The sequence below is a fragment of the Heterodontus francisci genome, chromosome 10 (assembly GCF_036365525.1).
Source record: "Heterodontus francisci isolate sHetFra1 chromosome 10, sHetFra1.hap1, whole genome shotgun sequence".
Lineage (NCBI taxonomy): Eukaryota > Metazoa > Chordata > Chondrichthyes > Heterodontiformes > Heterodontidae > Heterodontus > Heterodontus francisci.
The window spans coordinates 118,362,911-118,387,114 of NC_090380.1; the positions used below are offsets into that span (position 1 = coordinate 118,362,911).

Below are 24,204 nucleotides of genomic sequence, written 5' to 3' on the forward strand. Positions count from 1 at the left end.
ATATTGTCACCCATTGAGCCAAGGCTCTCGGTCTGACAACACCTTGATTTTGAAATTCTCACCCTTGTTTTAAATCTCTCCATACCCTCATCCTTCCCTATCGCCATTAACTTCTGCAGCCTTACAACCTGAGCTGCCAAGTCCTGAAGGGCATATTTGCCAGATTGGGCATGCAACAGATGGTGAGAGGGAAAAACCTATTTGACCTTGTCCTCGCCAATCTACTTGTCACAGACGAATCTGTCCATGACAGTATTGGTAGGATGGACAAACTCACAGTTCTTGTGGAGATTAAGACCCGTTTTCACACTGAAGATACCCTCCATCATGTTGTGTGGCACTACCACCATGCTAAATGAGACAGATTCAGATCAGATCTAGCAACTCAAAACTGGGCATCCATGAGACACGGTGGGTCAGCAATAGCAGAATTGTATTCAACCACAATCTGTAACCTCATGGCCCAGCATTTCCTTCACTCTACCATTACCATCAAGCTGGGGGACCAACCTCAGTTCAATGAGGAGGGTAGGAAAGCATACCAGGAGCTGCACCAGGGATACCTAAAAGAGGTGCCAACCTGGTGAAGCTATGACACAGAACTACATGCATGCTAAACAGTGTCAGTGCTAAAGACAAGGCTGAAGCATTTGCAAACACCTTCAACCAGAAGTACAGAGTGGAAGATTCAGCTCAGCCTTCTTCTGAGATCCCCAGCATAACAGATGCCAGTCTTCAGCCAATTTGATTCACTATACGTGATATCGAGAAGGCACTGGATACGCAAATGCTATGGGTCTTGACAGCATCCCAGCTGTAGTACTGAAGCCTTGTGCTCCAGAACAAGCCACACCCCTTACCAAGCTGTTCCAGCACAGCTGTAACACTGACATCTAAGAGATGATGTGGAAAATTGCCCAGGTATGTCCTGTCCACAAAAACAGGCCAAATCCAACCCGGCCAATTATCACCCTATCAGTCTACTCTCGATTATCAACACAGCGATGGAAGGTGTCATCGACAGTGCTATCAAGCGGCACTTGCTCAGCGACAACCTGCTCACTGATGCTCAATTTGAGGTTCTGCTAGGGCCACTTAGCTTCTGACCTCATTACAGCCTTGGTTCAAACATGGATAAAAGAGCTGGGGGAGTGACGACTGTAACGAAACCACACCTGGCAAATGGAAATGTATCAATTTTGTCATATGGAACACTATTTGAACTTTTACCGGACATTGAACAGAACTTATTTAAAAAGACCACAGAGCTGAACGGCTGAAAACATGGCTGCACATTTGCATTCTGTGAGACAGGTGAATAGAGAGACAATGGAAGTGCTCGCTGATTCAGGTGGCACAGTGGCTAGCACCGCAGCCTCACAACTCCAGTGACCCGGGTTTAGTTCTGGGTACTGCCTGTGCGGAGTTTGCAAGTTCTCCCTGTGACCGTGTGGGTTTCCGCCGGGTGCTCCAGTTTCCTCCCACAGCCAAAGACTTGTGGGTTGATAGGTAAATTGGCCATTGTAAATTGCCCCTAGTGTAGGTAAGTGGTAGGAGAATTGTGGGGATGTGGTAGGGAATGTGGGATTAATATAGGATTAGTATAAATGGGTGGTTGTTGGTCAGCACCGACACGGTGGGCTGAAGGGCCTGTTTCAGTGCTGTCATTGAGAGATACAGTAACTGAGATAAAGGCAGTAATTGAATTTCATTTACTAATCTTACACCCCCCCACTTTATTCTTTCTCCCCCTCTGTAACTATTTGTGTGTGTTCATCACGTATGCATGCTAGCGTGGTTGTGTCACGCATTTTAGTAACTTTAATTGAGTTAGTGTGTTAAAGCTAATAAACTTGCACCTTTCTTGTTTAAACCTAAGGAAGCCTGTCTGATTGGTTCATTTACAATTACAATTTGAGAGCAGTGTGCAAGGACTCACTGAGGTGAAGCTAAAAACACTGTTAAACCCTGTTACGGCCAAACCAGGAAAGGGGCGAGGGGGAGCCTGAGATCCCTTCCTCACCCGGTCATAACGCTGCCCTTGACATCAAGGCAACATTTGACAGAGTATGGCATCAAGGAGCCCTAGGAAAACTGGAGTCAATGGGAATCGGGAGAAAACTCTCCACTACTGCGAGTCATACCTAGCACAAAGGGAGATGGTTGTGGTTGTCAAAGGCCAATCATCTCAGCCCCTAGACATCACAGCAGGAGTTCCTCAGGGTGGTGTCCTAGGCCCAACCATCTACAACCGCTTTATCAATGACCTTCCCTCCAATATAAGATCAGAAGTGGGGATGTTCGCTGATGATTGCAGTGTTTAGTACCATTCGCAACTCCTGATACTGAAGCAGTCCGTACCCACATGCAGCAAAAAAGGTCACAGACTTGAAACGTTAACTCTGCTTCTCTCTCCACAGATACTGCCAGACCTGCTGAGTATTTCCAACAGTTTCTGTTTTTATTTCTGGACAACATTCAGGCTTGGAACGATCAGAGGCAAGTAACATTCATGCCACACAATCCCCAAGCAATGACCATTTCCAACAAGACAGAATCTAACTATCTCCCCTTCACATTCAAATGCATTTGATGGATTTTCAAAAGGCTTTCGATAAGGTACCATAGGGAAGGTTTTTATACAAGATAAGTGCTCTTGGGGTTGGGGGGTAATGTATTAGCATGACTAGAGGATTAGCTAACTGGCAGAAAATAGCAAATAGAAATAAACTGGTCATTTTCCGATTGACAGGCTGTTAGGAGTGGGGTGCTGCAAAGATCAGTACTGGAGCCTCAGTTATTTACAATCTATATTAATGGCAAATGAAGGGACTAAATGTAGTGCATCCAAAGCTGGATGGGAAAGCAAGGGGCAGAATCTTACCAACATTGAAATTTATCTGCAGTCGGAACCAATAATAGGTCCCAACCGCTATTATGTTAGCATAACTTCTCTGCTTTTCAATTCTATGCCTCTAGAAATGAACTCCTCCCACCCCCGCAGTGCTTTTGTCACCTTTTTTGATGGCCTTGTTGTTAATTATTTCCTTCACTGTACCCTGATACAATTAATTGTGATTTCTTTAATAATAAACCTAACAGATAATATATAAGCCCTAAATGTGTTACACTACACGTCTCATGCTTTCTATCTCTCTTACTGTTAAAACATTAATTTACCAGTCTTATGTCAGACTGCAGCTAAACCAACACTGCACTTGCAATGTGTAAACGTTAAATATTTGCCAACAAAAACAATCTGATGCAATCTGAATTATTCTTAGTTTTTTGACACTCTTTGAACCCTGTTACTCTGTAGTAAATTATTAAAAGTTTCCTAGATTAAATGTTGCAAAAAGCACTGGAAGGTCAGTCACCACATTTCTGTTCTGATGAAAGATCACAGACTTGAAACATGAACTTTGCTTCTCTCTCCACAGATGCTTCCTGACTTGCTGAGTATTTCCAGCGCTTTGTTCTTATTTCTGTTCATTAAATGGATCTGACTTTGTACTAACCCCAGCCTCAGGTGATGAAATTCTCAAACACAAAATGAGTTGCAATTGTCTCAACCCAATTAAAGGAAGATAGATTCACTGTAAAGATCCTGCACACAGTTAGGCACAAGCCAGCAATCGCATTCAAGAACAGTTTGCATTTCTCTGGCATCTTGAAAGAAACAACTTGCATTTCTATGGTGCCCTTCACAACCTCAGAGGACATTCCAAAGCGCTTCACAGCCAATCAAGTACTTTTGAAGTGCAATCGCTGTGGTAATGTAGGGAAATGTAGAAGCCAAATTTGTGCACAGTAAGGTCCCACAAACAGGAATACAACAACTAGTACGTACTCTGTTTTTAGTCATGTTAGTTGAGGATCCATATTGGTCCGGACACTCAAGAGAACTACCCTGCTCTTCTTTGAAATAGTGGAGTTAGGAAAGAGATTAGCAAGCAGGACAACTTCAAAGGTGGTCATCTCCGGATTACTCCCAAGGTCACGTGCTAATGAGTATAGAAATAGAAGAATACACCAGATGAATGCGTGGTGCAGGATAGAGGGCTTCAGATTTCTGGGTCATTGGGACCGGTTCTGGGGAAGGTGGGACCTGTACAAGCCGGATGGTATACACCTGAACAGGACTGGGACGAATATACTTGCAGGACGGTTTGCTAGTGCTGTTGGGGATGGTTTAAACTAATTTGGCAGGGAGATGGGAACCTGAGAACAGTTTCAGATAGGACAAATTCAGGGCAGGGAACAGTAGCAAGTGACTATGAAAAACAGAAGAAGCAAAGGTCAAAAATTGTGCAGCACAGGAATCTGGCAGTGTTAAAAGATATGGATTTAAATGCCAGGAGCATAGTAAACAAAGCTGATGAGCTGAGGGCACAGATAGACACATGGCAACACAATATCATTGCTATAACGGAAACTTGGCTTAAAGAGGGTCAAAAATGGCAGCTCAACATCCCTGGATATAGAGTTTTCAGGCGGGATAGAGAGGGGGATAAAAAAGGACAGGGTGTGGCATTGTTGGTTAAGGAATCAATAACAGCTGTGATGGGGGGGGATGATATGCTAAATGAATCATCAAATGAGGCCAAAAGGTTTGAGCTCAGAAATAAAAAAAGGGGCAGCCACACTACTTGGAGTGTACTATAGACCCCCAAATAGTGAGAGGGAGATAGAAGAATATGTAGGCACATTTCTGAGTGCAAAAACTATAGAGCAATCATAGTGGGGGATTTCAACCACCCAAATGTCAACTAGGATACAAACAGTGTTGAGGGCACAGGACACAAAATTCATGGACTGCGTTCGAGAGAACCTTTTTTAGCCAGCAAGTAACAAGCCCAACGAGAGGGGGCGCAATTCTAGATTTAGTCTGCGGTAATGAAGCTGGGCAAGTGGATGAAGTAGCAGTGGGTGATCATTTTGGAGATAGCGACCATAATAGTTAGTTTTGCATAATCATGGAAAAGGACAAAGATAAAACAGGAGTAAAAGTTTGAAATTGGGGGAAGGCAAATTTTATGAAGCTGAGCGGTGATCCAACGAAAGTGGACTGGATACAGCTACTTGAAGGAAAATCAGTGTCAAACCAGCGGGAGGCATTCAAAAGCAAGATCTAAAGGCACTGATTAGACACGTTACCACAAAGATAAAGGGTTTTACGACCAAATCTAGAGCCCCCTGGTTATCTAGAAGAATACAGGGTAAGATTAAGCAGAAAAAGAAAGCTTTATGACGGTCACAAAAAACATAATACTTTAGAAAGCCTAGAGGAGTATAGAAAGTGCAGGGGTGAAGTAAAAAAGGAAATTAGGAAAGAAAAGAGAGAACATGAAAAAATATTGGCAGGTAAAATCAAGGAAAACCCAAAGATGTTTTATCAGTACATTAAGAGCAAGAGGATAACTAACGGCCTATCAGCGATGTACAAGGAGACTTATGCGTGGATGCAGAAGATGTGGGCAGGGTTCTTAATGAGTTTTTTTGTCTCTGTCTTCATAAAGGAGAAGGATGATGCAAACATTGTAGAAAAAGAGGAGGAGTGTGAAATATTAGATACGATAAGCATAATGAGAGGAAGTACTAGAAGGTCTGACATCCTTGAAAGTGGATAAATCGCCAGGGCTGGATGGATTGTATCCCAGACTGTTAAAGGAAGCCAGGGAGGAAATAGCAGATGCTCTGAGGATCATCTTCAAATCCTCACTATATACAGGCGAGTTACCAGAGGATTGGAGGTCTGCAAATGTTGTACCATTGTTTAAAAAGAGTGCGAGGTATAGGCCAAATAATTATAGGCCGGTCAGTCTGACCTCAGTGGTTGTTAAATTATTAGAATCAATTCTGAGACACAGGATAAACTGCAACTTAGAAAGGCAAAGATTAATCACTGATAGTCAGCACGGATTAATCAGGGACAGTCAGCAGGAATTAATCAGGGATAGCCAGCATGGATTTGATAAGGGAAGGGCATGTCTTACAAACTGGATTGAGTTTTTTTGAGGAAGTAACAAGGAGGATTGATGAGGATAGTGCAGTGAATGTGGTCTACATGGATTTTTGTAAGGCATTTGACAAGGTCCCACATGGCAGACAGGTCAGAAAAATGAAAGTCCATGGGATACAGGGGAATGTGGCAAGTTGGATCCAAAATTGGCTCAGGGTCAGGAAACAAAGGGTAGTGGTTAACAGATGTTTTTGCGAATGGAAAGCAGTTTCCAGTGGCTTTCCACAGGGCTCAGTGTTGGGTCCCTTGCTGTTATGGTATACATTAATGATTTGGATTTAAATGTGGGCGGCATGATTGGGAAATTTGCAGATGACACAAAAATTGGCGGTGTGGTTGATAGTGAGGAGGATAGCTGTAGACTCCAGAATGAGATCAATGGTTTGGTTGAGTGGGCGGAAAAGTGGCAAATGGACATCAGTCTGGAGAAGTGTGAGGTAAAGCACTTGGGGAAGGCAAATAAAGCGAGGGACTACACAATAAACAGGAGGATATTGAGAGGTGTAGAAGAAGTGAGAAATCTTGGAGTGCATGTCTACAGGTCCCTGAAGGTGGCAGGACAGGGCGATAGAGTGGAGAAAGCACATGGAATGCTTTCCTTTATTGGTCAAGGTATAGAATACAAAAGTAGGAATGTAATAAAAACAATAAATGCTGGAAATACTCAGCGGTCTGGCAGCATCTGTAGAGAGAGAAGCAGAGTTAACGTTTCAGGTCAGTGACCCTTCATCAGAACTGGCAAATATGCCAGTCGGGATATAATGCTGGAACTGTATAAAATGCTGATTAGGCCACAGCTGGAGTATTGAATGCTGTTCTGGTCACCACATTACAGGAAGGACATAATTGCTCTGGAGAGAGTACAGAGGAAATTTACAAGAATGTTGCCAGGGCTTGAAAGTTGTAGCTACGAGGAAAGATTGGATCGGCTGGGGTTGTTTTCCTTAGAACAGAGGAGGCTGAGGAGTGATTTTATTGAGGTGTACAAAATTATGTGGGGCCTAGACAGAGTAGACAGGAAGGACCTGTTTCCCCTAGCGGAGAGGTCAATTACTAGGGGGCACAGATTTAACGTGATTGGCAGAATGATTAGAGGGGACCATAAGGAAAAACATTTTCACCCAGAGGGTGGTGGGTGTCTGGAATCCACTGCATGGATTGGTGTTGGAGGCAGAAACCCTCAATTCTTTTACAAGGTACCTGGACATGCACTCGAAGTGCTATAACCTGCAAATTAACAGACCAGGTGTTGGAAGGTGGGATCAGATTGGGCGGCTAGCTTTTATAGCCGGCACGGGCACGATGGGCTGAATGGCCTCCTTCTGTACCGTAATCTATGATTCTATGGTGCCATGGGACCTTTCACATCCACCCGAGAAAGCAGACAGGGCGACAGTTTAATGTCTCATCTGAAAGACAGATCAGGATACAGAAAAACCCCAAGACACTTCACATACAAGCCCAATGCTTCAATTAGACATCCATGACTCTGGCAGAAAATGTACCTATCTGAAATAGTTCAGCTGAGAGAAGCTCTTCAGAAATTACAGCTAAGAGAGGAACCGTTGCTGAATCTGGCACATGCTGCATCTGACTCATTTCTACTAAAGAGGGATCAGTGAGGTCAACATCATTCAGGCTATCTGCTCACTCAGCAGGCTGGATAGGCTGGAGCACCCAAAGCAACCTCCTTAAGAGGTCAGAGACTGGGAATTCTGAGGCGAGTAACTCATCTCCTGACTCCCCAAAGCCTGTCCACATCTCAGGAGTCACGTGTGATGGAATACTCTCCATTTGCCTTGATGAGTGCAGTTTCAACAATATTCAAGAAGCTTGACATCATCCAGGACAAAGCAGCCATCGGCACCCCATCTACCACCTTAAATATCCATTCCCTCCACCAACTAGAAGGACAAAGGAAGCAAGTGCATGGAAACGTCATCACCTCCAAGTTCTCCAAGTCACACACCATCCCAACTAGCGCTTATATTGGCTGTTCCTTCATTGTCACTGAGTCAGAATTCTGAAGACCCTACTTTGGACTACACCAGTTCAAGAAGAGGGTCCACCACCACCTTCTAAGGGCTTCCAGGTACGGGCAAGAAATGTCCACCATGCCAGCAACATCTACATCCAGCATTACATCCCTACACCTGTGAGAAGTGCACCCAACTCCAGCTCCTCGCAGACCGCGTTAGGGAACTGGAGCTGGGGCTGGATGAACTTCGGATCATTTACGATGCTGAGGGGGTGATAGCCAGCAGTTATAGGGAAGTAGTGACACCTAAGTTACAGGATAAAGGTAGCTGGGTGACCGTCAGGGGAGGGAAAGGGAATAGGCGCACAGTGCAGGGATCCCTTGTGGCCGTTCCCCTCAATAATACGCATACCGTTTTGGATACGGTTGGGGGGGGAACGACCTACCAGAGGAAAGCCACAGTGGCCAGGTCTCTGGCACTGAGCCTGGCTCAGTGGCTCAGAAGGGAAGGGGGGAGAATAGGAGAGCGATAGTGATAGGAGATTCAATGTTTAGAGGAACAGACAGGAGATTCTGTGGTCGCGAACGAGACTCCTGGATGGTATGTTGCCTCCCGCGTGCCAGTGTCAGGTTTGTCTCGGATCGAGTCCACAGGATTCTTAAGGGGGAGGGGGAGCAGCCAGAGGTCATGGTACATATCGGTACCAATGACATAGCTAGGAAAAGGGATGAGGACCTGAAAAGCGAATTTAGGGAGTTAGGTTGGAAGCTGAAAGGCAGGACGAGCAGAGTAGTAATCTCAGGATTGTTACCGGTGCCATGTGCTAGTGAGGCTAGAAACAGGGAGCGAGTGCAGCTGAACACGTGGCTACAGAACTGGTGTAGGAGGGAGGGATTCAGATATGTGGATCATTGGGATACCTTCTGGGGAAGGTGGGACCTGTACAAGGAGGACGGGTTGCATCTGAACTGGAGGGGCACCAATATCCTGGGCGGGATGTTTGCTAGAGCTCTTCGGGAGGGTTTAAACTAGTTTGGCAGGGGGATGGGAACCGGAGCCACGGATCAGTGGATGGGGTAGCTGTTGAACAGGCAGATACCGAGTGCAGAGAGTCTGTGAGGAAGGTTAGACAGTTGACAGGGCAAAGTTGCAGCCAGTATGATGGGTTGAAGTGTGTCTATTTTAAGGCACGAAGTGTCAGGAATAAGGGTGGTGAACTTAGAGCATGGATCAGTACGTGGAGCTACGATGTTGTGGCCATTACGGAGACGTGGATATCGCACGGGCAGGAATGGATGTTGGATGTTCCGGGGTTTAGATGTTTCAAAAGGAATAGGGAGGGAGGTAAAAGAGGTGGGGGAGTGGCATTGCTGATCAGGGATAGTATCACAGCTGCAGAAAGGGAGGTCGTCGAGGGGGGTTTGTCTACTGAGTCATTATGGGTGGAAGTCAGAAACAGGAAAGGAGCAGTCACTTTATTGGGAGTTTTCTATAGACCCCCCAATAGCAACAGAGACACGGAGGAACAGATTGGGAGGCAGATTTTGGAAAGGTGCAAAAGTAACAGGGTTGTTGTCATGGGTGACTTCAACTTCCCTAATATTGATTGGAACCTCCTTAGCGTAAATAGTTTGGATGGAGCAGTTTTTGTCAGGTGTGTCCAGGAAGGTTTCCTGACTCAATATGTAGATAGGCCGACTAGAGGGGAGACTATGTTGGACTTGGTGCTTGGCAACGAACCAGGCCAGGTGGCAGATCTCTCGGTGGCAGAGCATTTTGGTGATAGTGATCACAACTCCCTGACCTTTACTATTGTCATGGAGAGGGACAGGAGCAGACGGGATGGGAAAATATTTAATTGGGGGAGGGGGAATTACAATGCTATTAGGCAGGAACTGGGGAGCATAAATTGGGAACAGATGTTCTCAGGGAAATGCACGACAGAAATGTGGAGGTTGTTTAGGGAGCACTTGCTGCGACTGCTGGATAGGTTTGTCCCGATGAGGCAGGGAAGGGATGGTAGGGTGAAGGAACCTTGGATGACAAGAGATGTGGAACAGCTAGTCAAGAGGAAGAAGGAAGCTTACTTAAGGTTGAGGATGCAAGGATCAGACAGGGCTCTAGAGGGTTACAAGGTAGCCAGGAAGGAACTGAAGAATGTACTTAGGAGAGCTAGAAGGGGACATGAAAAAGTCTTGGCGGGTAGGATTAAGGAAAATCCCAAGGCGTTCTACACTTATGTGAGGAACAAGAGGATGGCCAGAGTGAGGGTAGGGCCGATCAGGGATAGTGGAGGGAACTTGTGCCTGGAGTCGGAGGCGGTAGGGGAGGTCCTAAATGAATACTTTGCTTCAGTATTCACTAGTGAGAGGGACCTGGTCGTTTGTGAGGACAGCATGGAACAGGCTGATATGCTCGAACAGGTTGAGGTTAAGAGGGAGGATGTGCTGGAAATTTTGAATGATATGAGGACAGATAAGTCCACGGGGCCAGACGGGATATACCCAAGGATATTACGGGAAGCGAGGGAAGAGATTGCTGCGCCTATGGCGATGATCTTTGCGTTTTCACTGTCCACTGGAGTAGTACCGGATGATTGCAGGGTGGCAAATGTTGTTCCCTTGTTCAAGAAAGGGAATAGGGATAACCCTGGGAATTATAGACCAGTCAGTCTTACGTCGGTAGTGGGCAAATTATTGGAGAGGATTCTGAGAGACAGGATTTATGATTATTTGGAAAAGCATAGTTTGATTAGAGACAGTCAGCATGGCTTTGTGAGGGGCAGGTCATGCCTCACAAGCCTTATTGAATTCTTTGAAGATGTGACAAAAGACATTGATGAAGGAAGAGCAGTGGATGTGGTGTATATGGATTTTAGCAAGGCGTTTGATAAGGTTCCCCATGGTAGGCTGATTCAGAAAGTAAGGAGGCATGGGATTCAGGGAAAGTTGGCTGTCTGGATACAAAATTGGCTGGCCCACAGAAGTCAGAGGGTGGTAGTAGATGGAAAGTATTCAGCATGGAGCTCGGTGACCAGTGGTGTTCCACAAGGATCTGTTCTGGGACCTCTGCTCTTTGTGATTTTTATAAGTGACTTGGATGAGGAAGTGGAAGGCTGGGTTAGCAAGTTTGCCGATGACACGAAAGTTGCTGGAGTTGTGGATAGTGTGGAAGGCTGTTGTAGGTTGCAACGGGACATTGACAGGATGCAGAGCTGGGCTGAGAAGTGGCAGATGGAGTTCAACCTGGAAAAGTGTGAAGTGATTCATTTTGGAAGGTCGAATTTGAATGCGGAATACAGGCTTAAAGACAGGATTCTTGGTAGTGTGGAGGAACAGAGGTATCTTGGTGTCCATGTCCATAGATCGCTCAAAGTTGCCACCCAAGTTAATAGGGTTGTTAAGAAGGCGTATGGTGTGTTGGCTTTCATTAACAGGGGGATTGAGTTTAAAAGCCGCGAGGTTATGCTGCAGCTCTATAAGGCCCTGGTTCGACCACACTTGGAATATTGTGTTCAGTTCTGGTCGCCTCATTATAGGAAGGATGTGGAAGCTTTAGAGAGGGTGCAGAGGAGATTTACCAGGATGCTGCCTGGACTGGAGGGCATGTCCTACAAAGAAAGATTGAGGGAGCTAGGGCTTTTCTCATTGGAGCGAAGAAGGATGAGAGGTGACTTGATAGAGAGGTACAAGATGATGAGAGGCATAGATAGAGTGGATAGTCAGAGACTTTTTCAAAGGGTGGAAAGGGCTATCACCATGGGGCATAATTTTAAGGTGATTGGAGGAAGGTTTCGGGGAGATGTCAGAGGTAGGTTCTTTACACAGAGAGTGGTGGGTGCGTGGAATGCGCTGCCAGCGGTGGTAGTAGAAGCAGATACATTAGGGGCATTTAAGCGACTCTTGGATAGGTACATGGATGATAGTAGAATGAAGGGTAGGTAGTTAGTTTGATCTTAGAGTAGGTTAAAGGTTCGGCACAACATCGTGGGCCGAAGGGCCTGTACTGTGCTGTACTGTTCTATGTTCTAAAATTCTTTTTTTTTTAAATTGCCTTCGCTCAGGGCACAGAGAACAACTGTAGTCCTGTTACTACCCCATCTAAAATCAGCAAACAGCACAGACTAGAAATCAAAGCTAAGACTCTCCTGATTTGTAGGGCTCAAATACACACGAGGCTGCAAACATTAACTGATATCTGATATTTCAAATCTTAATAGGGTGAGAGGCCAGGAATAACCTGTTCATATAAATTTACCTGTGCTTTGTCTCACCCCAATGTACATTTACACCAATTAGATAACCTAGGCTCAGGTCCTACCTGATTCCCATGTTCAAGTATTGGAGCCTAGTGGTCATGGGACTGGACCAGTAACTCAGAGGTCATGGAGTTCAAATCCCACCATGACAAGTTGTGAAACTGAACTCAATAAATCTTGTAATTTGTGGCCTATGTTACGAAAGTACTTAAATTTTTTGTTAAATTTTGAGGACTTGTGTTTTATTTGGGAAAACTGAAAAGGATTCTATGGATGTTTTTTTCACTGGGGTCACTGTAAGGACTGAGGGGTCTTGTTTGCAAACATGTTCTGATGAAGGGTCACCGACCTGAAATGTTAACTCTGCTTCTCTCTCCATAGATGCTGCCAGACCTGCTGAGTATTTCCAGCATTTCTTGTTTTTATTTCAGATTTTCAGCATCTGCAATATTTTGCTTTGATTATATTATTGTACTGGAAGTCATCTGTCTTCAGATAAATATCCAAAAGGGGCTTTTTCCCTTGAGGAGATGTTAACAGAGATTTGACAGGTCAAGATTTATAAGGGTCATAAGGCTTGACTCTTGAGATATTGTTTTGCTTTCGCTTTGGACAGGCAGTTGGGGTATGGACAGCGTTTTGAGTTGGAGTTTTAAAAACCAGCCAGGAGAGCAGTCACTACAGCTCAGCCTTTTCCATCTCTTTGAGAAGCTCTTGGGAGCGAGTGTAAGAAATAAACTGATGCTACATTCATCCTGAAAGGCCTGCTTGAAACTCCTGTTGCCACATTTCTCCCGAGACCCTAGAAAAAGCTGCCAGAAAAATCCTCGACGCCACCTGAATGAGATCTTTCTCTGGAGTAATTCATTGACAGCTGTCGACGTGTATTCGGGACACCAAACCAAAAAAGGGACAAATGACATCTTTCCATATCTTCTTTTTCTTCATGAATTATCAAGTATTTGGCCAAAGTATTATTTTTTATCTTTTTTTGTAACCGAGCTCTAAAAAGAAAAGCTCTATTTCTTCCAGTTAACCTGTGTGCGTGTGTGTGTGTGTGAGGGGCTAAGGTGAAAGGGAACTTTCATATCACAATCTGTGCGTTAATGCTTTGCTTCACCACTGGTTATGTCTTGTTCTATAATAAACTTTTACTTTTTCTGTTTATTAAAAAAAAACCTGGTTGGTGTTTATCATTAACTGGGTAAATATTTAAATATATGCTGTGACCTGTGGAGAAGTGGAACTAGAAAAGACAGTGCACTCCTCCCACTTCAGTCATAACACCTAGTACCAGGAAAATGACCAATGAAGCTGCTGGATAGTCATAAAAATCCAACTGTTTCACTGATATCCTTCAGGGAAGAGATCCTATCCTTGCCTAAACATGATTGACTCAATACCCTCAGGATAAGTATAGATGGGCAATAAATGCTGCCTTGCCAGTGTCACTAACATCTCAGAACACAGAAAAAAGATTTGTAGGACTCCAGTTTTAGGGAAGAGTAAGTAAAAGTCTGGTTGGCCAGTAATGATCTCCAGCTGGCTGTAAGATACGATAAAATATTCACAGCATCATGCTACTGTTTGAAGTGTCAGAACTTCAACATGTTCACTTATCATTCCCATGTTCAGACTTAGATCGGCTCACATTCCAATAACGCCTCTATTTTAAAATTCTCATTTGTTTTCAAATCCCTCCATTGCCTTTCCCCTCCCTATCTCTGTAACTGCTTCAGATCTCTGCACTCTGTCAATTCTGGCTTTTTTAATCGTTCCGCCATTGGTGCTTGTGCCTGTAGCTGTCTTGGCCTTCAGAGCTCTGGAATTCCCTCCCTGACCTCTCTACCTCACTACCTATCTCTTCTCCTCCAAGACAATTCTTAAAACCTACTGCTTTGTCCAAGCTTTTGGTCACCTATCCTAATATCTCCTTATGTGTAGGTGTCAATTTTTGGTTGATAACACTCCTGTTAAGTGCCTTGGGACTTTTACTACGTTAAAAGTGTTGTTGTACCTTTGTCATTATATTACCAAACTGCCTAACCTCTCGTCCTTTAGACTAGAGATCAGAAGGCAAGCTTTCCTATAAGGGAAGTTAGGTGGAAGTGATTGCCACCAAAAGCAGTTTGTGCTGTGTTGACTTAATTCTTCAAAAAAAATAAGATGAATAATTATCTGATAAGGAATGGGATTAAAGTTTGTATTGATACATATAAATAAAGAACTTGCATTTCAATCACATTTTTCACAATCTTAGAATGTTCTAAAGTGCTTTACAGCCAATGAAATACATTTTTTAAGTCTACTCATTGTTGTAATGTAGGCAATATGGCAGGCAATTTGCACACAGCAAGCTCCCACAAATAGCAATGGTCACAGCGATGCTAATTCAAGGACAAATATCGTCCAGGACACTGGGGAGAACTCCTTGCTCTTCTTCCAATAGTGCCATGGAATATTTTTTATCCAGAGGGCAGACAGGCCTTAGTTTAACATCTCATCCAAAAGATGGCACCTCAAAAAATGCAGCACTCCCTCAATACTGCACTGGGAGTATCAGACATGATTATCCTGCTCAATCTCTGAGGGGTGGGGGCAGGGGGGGGAATCTGAACCCACAAATTTCTAATTTGGAGGCAAGAGTAGTACCAACTGAGCCACGGTTGACACTTTAATTGCCAGGAGCAGCTGAAGGATGAGGCCAATACTCAAGCCTAAGTTATCAGAAGTGAATAGAAACTTTACAGCTTCGGACCATATCATTTGAGTATAGCATCTTCAGACCTTAACCAACACTCCTACCTTCTCTCAGGAAGCAGGAAAACCAGCAGTAAGATCGAAGCACCAGCTTCTGGAGCTTGGGGAAGCGGTGGGCTGGTGTTTGGTGCAAAAATATTGCTATGTTTTACATTCTATTTGTTTCCGACAAAGACAAAATGGTAATGTAGACAGAATTGGCTCCAAAAGCTCGTGTTTACCCCTCAACGAAGCAAACACACAGGTTTTTGAAACAGGGGTTTCCTCACAGCAGGAATTAGACTCCTCTTCTTCTTCTTTGGCCTCCTTGTCTTGAGAGACAATGGGTAAGCACCTGGAGGTGGTCAGTGGTTTGTGAAGCAGCGCCTGGAGTGATTATAAAGGCCAATTCCAGAGCGACAGACTCTTCCACAGGTGCTGCAGATAAAATTGGTTGTCGGGGCTGTTACACAGTTGGCTCTCCCCTTGCGCCTCTGTCTTTTTTCCTGCCAACTGCTAAGTCTCTTCGACTCGCCACAATTTAGCCCCGCCTTTATGGCTGTCCGCCAGTTCTGGCAATCACTGGCAACTGACTCCCACGACTTGTGATCAATGTCACAGGACTTCATGTCGCGTTTGCAGACGTCCTTAAAGCGGAGACATGGACGGCTGGTGGATCTGATACCAGTGACGAGCTCGCTGTACAATGTGTCCTTAGGGATCCTGCCATCTTCCATGCGGCTCACATGGCCAAGCCATCTCAAGCGCCGCTGGCTCAGTAGGGTGTATAAGCTGGGGATGTTGGCCGCCTCAAGGACTTCTGTGTTGGAGATACGGTCCTGCCACCTGATGCCAAGGATTCTCCAGAGGCAGTGAAGATGGAATGAATTGAGACGTCGCCATTGGCTGACATACGTTGCCCAGGCCTCACTGCTGTAGAGCAAAGGTACTGAGGACACAGGCTTGATACACTCGGACTTTTGTGTTCCGTGTCAGTGCGCCATTTTCCCACACTCTCTTGGCCAGTCTGGACATAGCAGTGGAAGCCTTTCCCATGCGCTTGTTGATTTCTGCATCGAGAGACAGGTTACTGGTTGAGCCCAGGTAGGTGAACTCTTGAACCACTTCCAGAGCGGGGTCGCTGATATTGATGGATGGTACATTTCTGTCGTCCTGTCCCATGATATTCGTTTTCTTGAGACTGATGGTTAGGCCAAATTCGTTGCAGGCAGCTGCAATCCTGTCGATGAGTCTCTGCAGACACTCTTCTATGTGGGATGTTAATGCAGCATCGTCAGCAAAGAGGAGTTCCCTGATGAGGACTTTCCGTACTTCGGTCTTCGCTCTTAGACGGGTAAGGTTGAACAACCTGCCCCCTGATCTTATGTGGAGGAAAATTCCTTCTTCTGAAGACTTGAACGCCTGAGAGAGCAGCAGGGAGAAGATGATCCCAAACAGTGTAGGTGCGAGAACACAGCCCTGTTTCACGCCACTCAGGTTAGGGAAGGGGTCTGATGAGGTGCCGCTATGCTAAATTGTACCTTTCATATTGTCATGGAATTAGACTAAGGGCAGGAAATCATAGCAATATAAAAGGCAATATGGTGCAATGACAACCTGCATCAAAGGTTGTTTTCAACAAAGCTATGGTTCAGGAAAAACAATGATGGGAAGTAACAGTATGGTGTGAAAAGGCACAGGGCCTCTCCTTTCTGTTTGGTAATCAATTTGAGTGACTGGGTGGACGTAAAACATAGGATAGGGTTGCATCCAACAGGAAGGTAAAAGGAATCCTCGTGAAAATTGGGTGCTAAGAGTGCCTACAGAGCTCCAAAGTGTTCACACTTACACACTTGTGGGGTGAAACATGCTGTTAGCTATGTTGGAGCAGGCATTAGCTCCTGCCTAGCGAATATCCGCCAGATGTATACAGAACAGGCAGATCATGATGTTAATCAGTGTGTAGCACTGATTTAATGCCAGCGATGCCATTTTGGAGCTCTACACTGCAGACAACACTTTCTTAGCCTCACACAGTTGAGCACATGTTAAGCAACAGAAAGGACCTTCACGAGTGATGTTTAAAGGGATGAACTATTTACAGGTTAGTTGTTTTTTTGATTTATTCTAGCTGTTGCTACAATTCTACAAAGCGTTTGGTGCTTTCTATAGTTATTTCAAGTTGCAAAAGTCGACAGGGAATGGTGCAGCAGGTGCTGAAGGAGCTTTTTGCTGACTTCAAGGCTTCTGCAGAAACCAATCGCTCCCAGACATGATGAAAGGTCACAGACCTGAAAAGTTAACTCTGCTTCTCTCTCCACAGATGCTGCCAGACCTGAGTATTTCCAACACTTTGTTTTTATTTCAGATTTCCAGCATCTTCAGTATTTTGATTTTTATTATATATGGGTGCACTAGTAGTCTTGCAATAAAGCCTGACTTGGAGAATAGAGAGGCAATGCTGAGCAGGACAAGCTGCTGGAAAAGTAAGGAAGAGAAGGAGGGAAAAATTGTCTCTCATATCCATCGAGGGTGTTCAGGAATACATTCCATACCTGAACCTCAGCAGTGAACTTCAGTAGAGGAGACTACAGTTGCCTTAGAGGATGAATTCAAGCAGCTCTGGGCATAGAAAGACCGGCTCCAAACTGCACCATCTCAGCATGGGCGGCAACAGTCTGGCTAACGTGCAACAGCAAGGGTACTGGTGCAGGTGGGAGGACAAATACTGTCTTCCTGAGAAAGGACAGCAGGGAGCTGCTCTATGGAGCCATTCCCACTTCCTTTCAACGATCCTTGTAATCTGTTGGAGCACAGATGTAAGCCCCTTGTACACTGTAACCTACAGACATGATGGCAGAAGTCTGACCTTGCATGGTAGCAGTCTGACCTCCTGCCGTAGTTCTGAGACACTGGATGGTTGCTGCTTGTGCTGCAATGGAAATGATGGGCTCCAAGCTCTGCGCAAAGCCCTGTGCCAAATTGGTGCTGGACTCCTGTATGCTACTCGACAGCGACAGCAGCCTTTCTGCCAGGCTTACCTATGCACCAAGTATTTAGTTCTGCATATCCATCAGCATTCACCTGTAGGTTGCCCCATCGAAGTCCTCATCTGAGTCTTCTGCAGCAGAACAGGAGCTGACCTCGCCCTCCGGTAAGCTGGCACCTACATTGTTCTTACCCTGGTTGGAGCCCACTTCTGCCTGGTACCTCACCATGTGTAGATCCCGGCTCTAATTTATGCCTTAAGAGGTGGGACTGACTGCCCTTGAGAGCAAGTCAGCATTTGACCGAGTGTGGCATCAAGAAGCCCTAGCAAAACTGAAGTCAATGGGAATCAGGGGGAAAACTCCCCACTGGTTGGAGTCATACCTAGTACAAAGGAAGATGGTTGTGGTTGTTGGAGGACACCACTACAGGAGTTCCTCAGTGTAGTGTCCTAGGCCCAACTATCTTCAGCTATTTCATCAATGCCCTTCCCTCCATCATCAGGTCAGAAGTGGGGATATTCACTGATGATTGCACAATGTTCAGCATCATTCACAACTCCTCAGATACTGAAGCAGTCTGTGTCCATCTGCAGCAAGACCTGCACAACATTTAAGCTTGGGTTGATAAGTGGCGAGTTACATTCACACCACGCAATGACCATCTTCAACAAGAAGAATCTAACCATCTCCCCTTGACATTCAATGGCATTACCACTGGTCAATCTCCCACTATCAACATCCTGGGGTTACCACTGAGCAGAAACCGAACTGGACCAGCCACATAAATACTGTGGTTACAAGAGCAGGTCAGAGGGTGGGAATTCAGTGGTGAGTAACTCACCTCCTGACTCCCCAAATCCTGTCCACCATCGACCAGGCACAAGTCAGGAGTGTGATGGAATACTCTCCACTTGCCTGGATGAGCGCAATTCCAATAACACTCAGGAAGCTCAACACCATCCAGGACAAAGCAGCTCACTTGATCGGCACCCCATCCACCAACTTAAACATTCACTCCCTCCACTACCGACGCACAGTGGCAGTCGTGTGTACCATCTAAAAGATGCATTGCAGCAACTCACCAAGGCTCCTTAGACAGCACCTTCCAAACCTGCAACCACCTAGAAGGACAAGGGCAGCAGATGCATGGGAACACCACAACCTGCAAGTTCCCTTCCATGACACACATCATCCTGATTTGGAACTATATCGCCGTTCCTTCACTGTCGCTGGGTCAAAATCCTGGAACTCCCTTCCTAACAGCACTGTGGGTGTACCTGCACCAGATGGACTGCAGCGGTTAAAGGCAGCGGCTCAACATCACCTTCTCAAGAGCAGTTAGGGATGGGCAATAAATTCCAACCTTGCCAGCAATGCCCACATCCCATGAAAGATAATGGCCCTTTTTTTATTCTGAGTTGGTGGCAGAGTGTGTGAAATGAAGCAAATGTATTATGTCTTTATCATCACTGTCTTCTTACTGCCCCTTCACTGCCTAGTCAGTTTTCAGTTCTTGGGGATCGGAAATGAAAAAGGCATAAGGATAAGGATGCAGTGAAAGGGTGGCGGTGGGGTAGGAGTTAAGCAAGAGGTGCATAGTTACACCATCTGCACCTTATAAATGAGAAAGGATTGTGGGATTGGGAGAAGTGGGAGATGAGCAGGATTAGCTATGAGGACACAGTCATCTTCAATAATTTCAGCCCCACTGCTGGCTACAGCCTCAGGAATGGCCATTTCAATAATGGTCAGCACCGTCTCCTCCACAGGGGTTAGAACATGCAGGCACATTTGTCCCCCACCCATTAGCTCCTACTGCCTCTGGTTGTACGTCACGTGCCTTGCCAGAGAGAAAGCAGTCTGTCAGTAAGTGTGTTGCAATCTGTTTGGTTGATGTGGCTGTCATGGTTGAACAGCTGGCAGGTCTGCAAGCTGAGAAGTGGGTGTGAGGTTTGCAGCAGAGTTAAGTGTGTGAGGGTGCAGTGGAGTATATGAAGGCCAGGTACAAGTTCTGATTGATAGAGATTGTTGGTAGGTGAGTGTTGGGAGTGTGGTGAGTTGAGCAGTGTCTGAGGCTAGTGGTGCAGTTTGTGGGATATGGCATTTGAAGATGCATTCACATGTGGGGTCACTGAACTTCTTACGGCACTTCATCCAGGTCCTTGGGGCTGGACGTTTATCTCGATGGCTATCTGCTTCGACTGCCTTCTGAGTGTTTTGCTGGACAGACAGACGCCTCACTCCACCCCCACCCTCCCACCGGACCCCGAGGATGCAGGAGTTCTCCTCCTTTCTACCTCCTTCAGCCCAGTGCAGCGTTCAAAAACCTTGGAGTCCGCACTCCAATTTTGTGCCACTCCTCACTCTTTTCAAGGTCAGATTCTCTTCAACCAATTCTCCCAGCACCTGTCCAGCCATAATGCACCTCCCCATTAAATACTGCAAGCTAGCTTTAAGTGGTGCTAGCCACTCAAGATACTGGCCCCCGAGGATGCATTCAGCCAATGAATGGCACAGCTAGCACTGGCTGGATGCAGAGATCATTCAAATGAGCAGGCAGCATGAAGTGTGAGCTGCCTGAATTGCAATCAATTGGCGTGGGTTCATTGCACATCGCGATTTCTGTGCTCATTTTCAGTGGCTATCCAATTTAGTTTTTACCTCGTCATAAGGAAAGAAAGAGACAATTGCTTTCTTCGAGACCCAGTGTTGTGAACAGGCTTGGAAAAGCAACATTCGTAGGTCTTCGTCGATGTCTACCTACATTAGTTTTGGATCCGAGGCTCAATCTGTTACTTTGTATGGCTGTTTAGGGCGTTTAAGATGTATGTTTTAGCAACAATAAATTAAATAAATTATCAAACATATTACTATCTGTAGCTTTATAAATCTGCTTGTCCAACACTTGGGGTGGGGATCCCCACTCAGTACACAGATGCTGGGTGGCCTGCACCCTTGGGGTCTACCTGTCTTCTCTGCTTCTCCAGATTTCCAATACTTCCCTCCTCCTCTGCTTTAATTATTGACACATCCTCTGGGTCTTGTATACATCTTTTATTTCTCTAATTTCTTTCATTATTGCCTCCTTTTATCTTGTTGCATTGTCACTTCTTGTCATTTAATCATCTTTTGTCCTCCACATTTTGGCAAATTTATATAATTAAAGAGCCTGAATAATGGGGGAGAATTCTTTTTTGATTTGAACACAATAGGTTATCTTCCTATTATAAAAATGTCAGGGATAATCCTGTGCTCCTCATACTGTAATCCTCTGCACTTGAACAAATGCTGCAGGTTGGATAGAGAGCCCTGAAATAAATGGCAGTGTTCTCAATCAGCCTTTACATCTGCGTGAATATATTGGGTTTGTGACAGAGCCACAAAGAGAGCAAGGATTGCTGTCGATTGCTGTTTAAAGAAAAATTCAAATCAATAACAATCTCACAATCATTAATAACTCCATTTAAAACGCATTGAATTTTTATAAGATTTTCTAAATATCGCGAGCAATGAAAGGAATTAGGAAACATGTGTTTTGCTACATTGATTTGTTTCAATTCATTGAGTTAAAAGGCAGAGGTAAGCCAATTCCTGGGCAACTGCTTATTGCGAACAGATCCTCAGAACTCAACTGGATGGCACTGACTACCTCAGTAACATACCATGCAGGCCAGAAGATTTACTCTCTGTGCTGAGTTACCTCATCTTGCCAACTGACTGCCTCATCTCTGGGATATGAAGTTGTAAAATAGGCCATTCCTGATCATCGACTCCTACTAGAACATGCAAGAATGCAAAGCAAAAAACAAAAGAAACTTGCATTTGTATAGCACCTTTCACAACCTTGATGTCTCAAAGTGTTTTACAGCCACTGAAGTACTTTTTTTTGAAATGTAGTCACTGCTGAAAACCAATTTGCACACAGCAAGCTCCCACAAACAGCAATCAGAAAACTATATAGCCATTTTTACTGGTGTTGGTTCAGGGATAAACAATGGCCAGGACACCAGGGAGAACTCCCCTGCTCTTCTTTAGAATAGTACCATGGGATCTTTTACAGCCACCTGAGATAGTAGAAAGGGTCTCAGTTTAATGGTTCATCCAAAAGATGTCACCTCTGACAGTGCAGCACTGGGGGTGTCAGCCTAGATTATGTGCTCAAATCTCAAGTGGGGTTTGAAACCACAACCTACTGATTCCCTCTGAGCCAACACTAAGATCAAGGCTGGCACAGTTTCAAGCGAGAGATGGGCAACGATTTAGATCCAGAACTCTGGTAAACCGTTCCCTTCCACGACCTCGTGATGCTGAGGTCTATTCTGGCATCCCTCCAGCTATGATCAGCTAATTCTGGGAAGCTGAAGATTTGAATCCGAGACTCTCTGGGTTAGTGATACATCTAGCAGGCTCTTGGGAGGAGTTTGTGAGACACCATCATGGTAGCTGCTCCTTGCTGGAGACTGACCAAGGGTCTCTGCACTCTCAGCGTGTGGTGAGGCACTCAGGAGCTACATCAATTTGCAGTGTCAGTTCATAAAGGTAAGTGGCCATGTGTTTTCAGCTAGATATGGGTTTCATTAACTTAAGATAGCCACAAAGACTGCACTTTTCCAATCTCTGGTGACTTTTAAAAGGGTTCCTTTTTCATAATTTAGCAGTACCTGTCACTTTTGAGGAGGAAGGAGGCCAATTAGCTCCCAACTCCGAAACCTTTTCAACGTTTGGCACCAGTAAGCAAAAAAAAAAATGCAGGATATCGCAGCAAGGAGAAATGTTTTCCTGAGTCCAGCAGATTTCAAAGTCTCAAAACATTAATAGATTCATTAAAAAGAATAAGAAAATCAATAAACTTTACACAATAAACATGACCCTGTTCTGACCTATGCATTTTAAGAAAAAGTTTCGTTGTTCAGATTACTCCCCTTTCCTCCCCAGACCCTGAAGGTGATGCTTTATATAAGGGTTTGGCTACACAGGCAGCCGGAGAGATGGCCATTCCTGTTTGGCAACACACTGCTGCCCGAGTCCAAACTCGCACCAAGTCCTGTTCACTGATCACTCCTGTAATTTTTTTTTTATTCATTCACGGGATGTGGGCGTCACTGGCCAGGCCAGCATTTATTGCCCATCCCTAATTGCCCTTGAGAAGGTGGTGGTGAGCTGCCTTCTTGAACTGCTGCAGTCCATGTGGGATAGGTACACCCACAGTGCTGTTAGGTAGACTTCGTAGCGGTTAGGTACAACTGAGTGGCTTGCTAGACCATTTCAGAGGGCATGTAAGAGTTAACCACATTGCTGTGGGTCTGGAGTCACATGTAGGCCAGACCAGGTAAGGACAGCAGATTTCCTTCCCTAAAGGACATTAGTGAACCAGATGGGTTTTTACAACAATCGACAATGGTTTCATGGCCATCATTAGACTAGTTTTTAATTCCAGATTTTTATTAAGTTCAAATTCCACCTTCTGCTGTGGTGGGATTCGAACCCATGTCCCCAGAGGAATACCCTGGGTCTCTGGGTTACTAGTCCAGTGATAATACCACTACGCCACCGCCTACCCTACCCTAATTGCTGAGTTACACTGACCAGTGGTTAAGCAACACCTCAATTTTAAAATTCTTATTCTTGTTTTCAAATCCTTCCTTGGCCTCACCCCTCCCTGGCTTGGTAATCTCCTCCAGTCCCACAACCGTTTTAGATATCTGCACTCCTCCAATTCTGGCCTCTTGAGCATTCACGATTTCAGTTGTTCCACCACTGATGACAGTGCCTTCAGCTGCCAAAGCCCTAAGCTCCAGAATTCCCTCCCTAAAACTTTCCACCTCTCTTCTTTTTTCTCCTTTAAGAGGCTCCTCAAAACCTACCTCCTTGACCAAGTTTTTGGCCATCTGCCCTAGTATCTCCTTATGCGCTCGGTAACAAATCTTGCCTGTGAAGCACCATGTTAAAGGCGCTATATAAATACAAGTTGTCGTTCTTTGGCCAATTGGGCTGGACCGAGATGTCAGTAGTTTCCCCAACAATGGAGGGTGCTAGAGCTGAGAAGATCACCAACAATGAATTGTATTTATACAATATCTGTAACATAGTTGAAAATGTCCCAGGGTGCTTCACAGAAGCATCAAATAAAATTGGATACTGAGCTACCCAATGAGGTATAAGGACAGTTAACCGGTTAAAGAGGTAGGTTTTAAGCAGCATCTTAGAGGAGAAAAA

At 45.1% G+C, this 24,204-nt stretch overlaps 1 protein-coding gene across 4 annotated transcripts in view; it reads right to left on the reverse strand.

The window, feature by feature from the left end:
- gbe1b (glucan (1,4-alpha-), branching enzyme 1b) overlaps positions 1-24,204 on the reverse strand; it is a 666,883-nt gene that overhangs the window by 232,999 nt on the left and 409,680 nt on the right. The window lies entirely within an intron of this gene.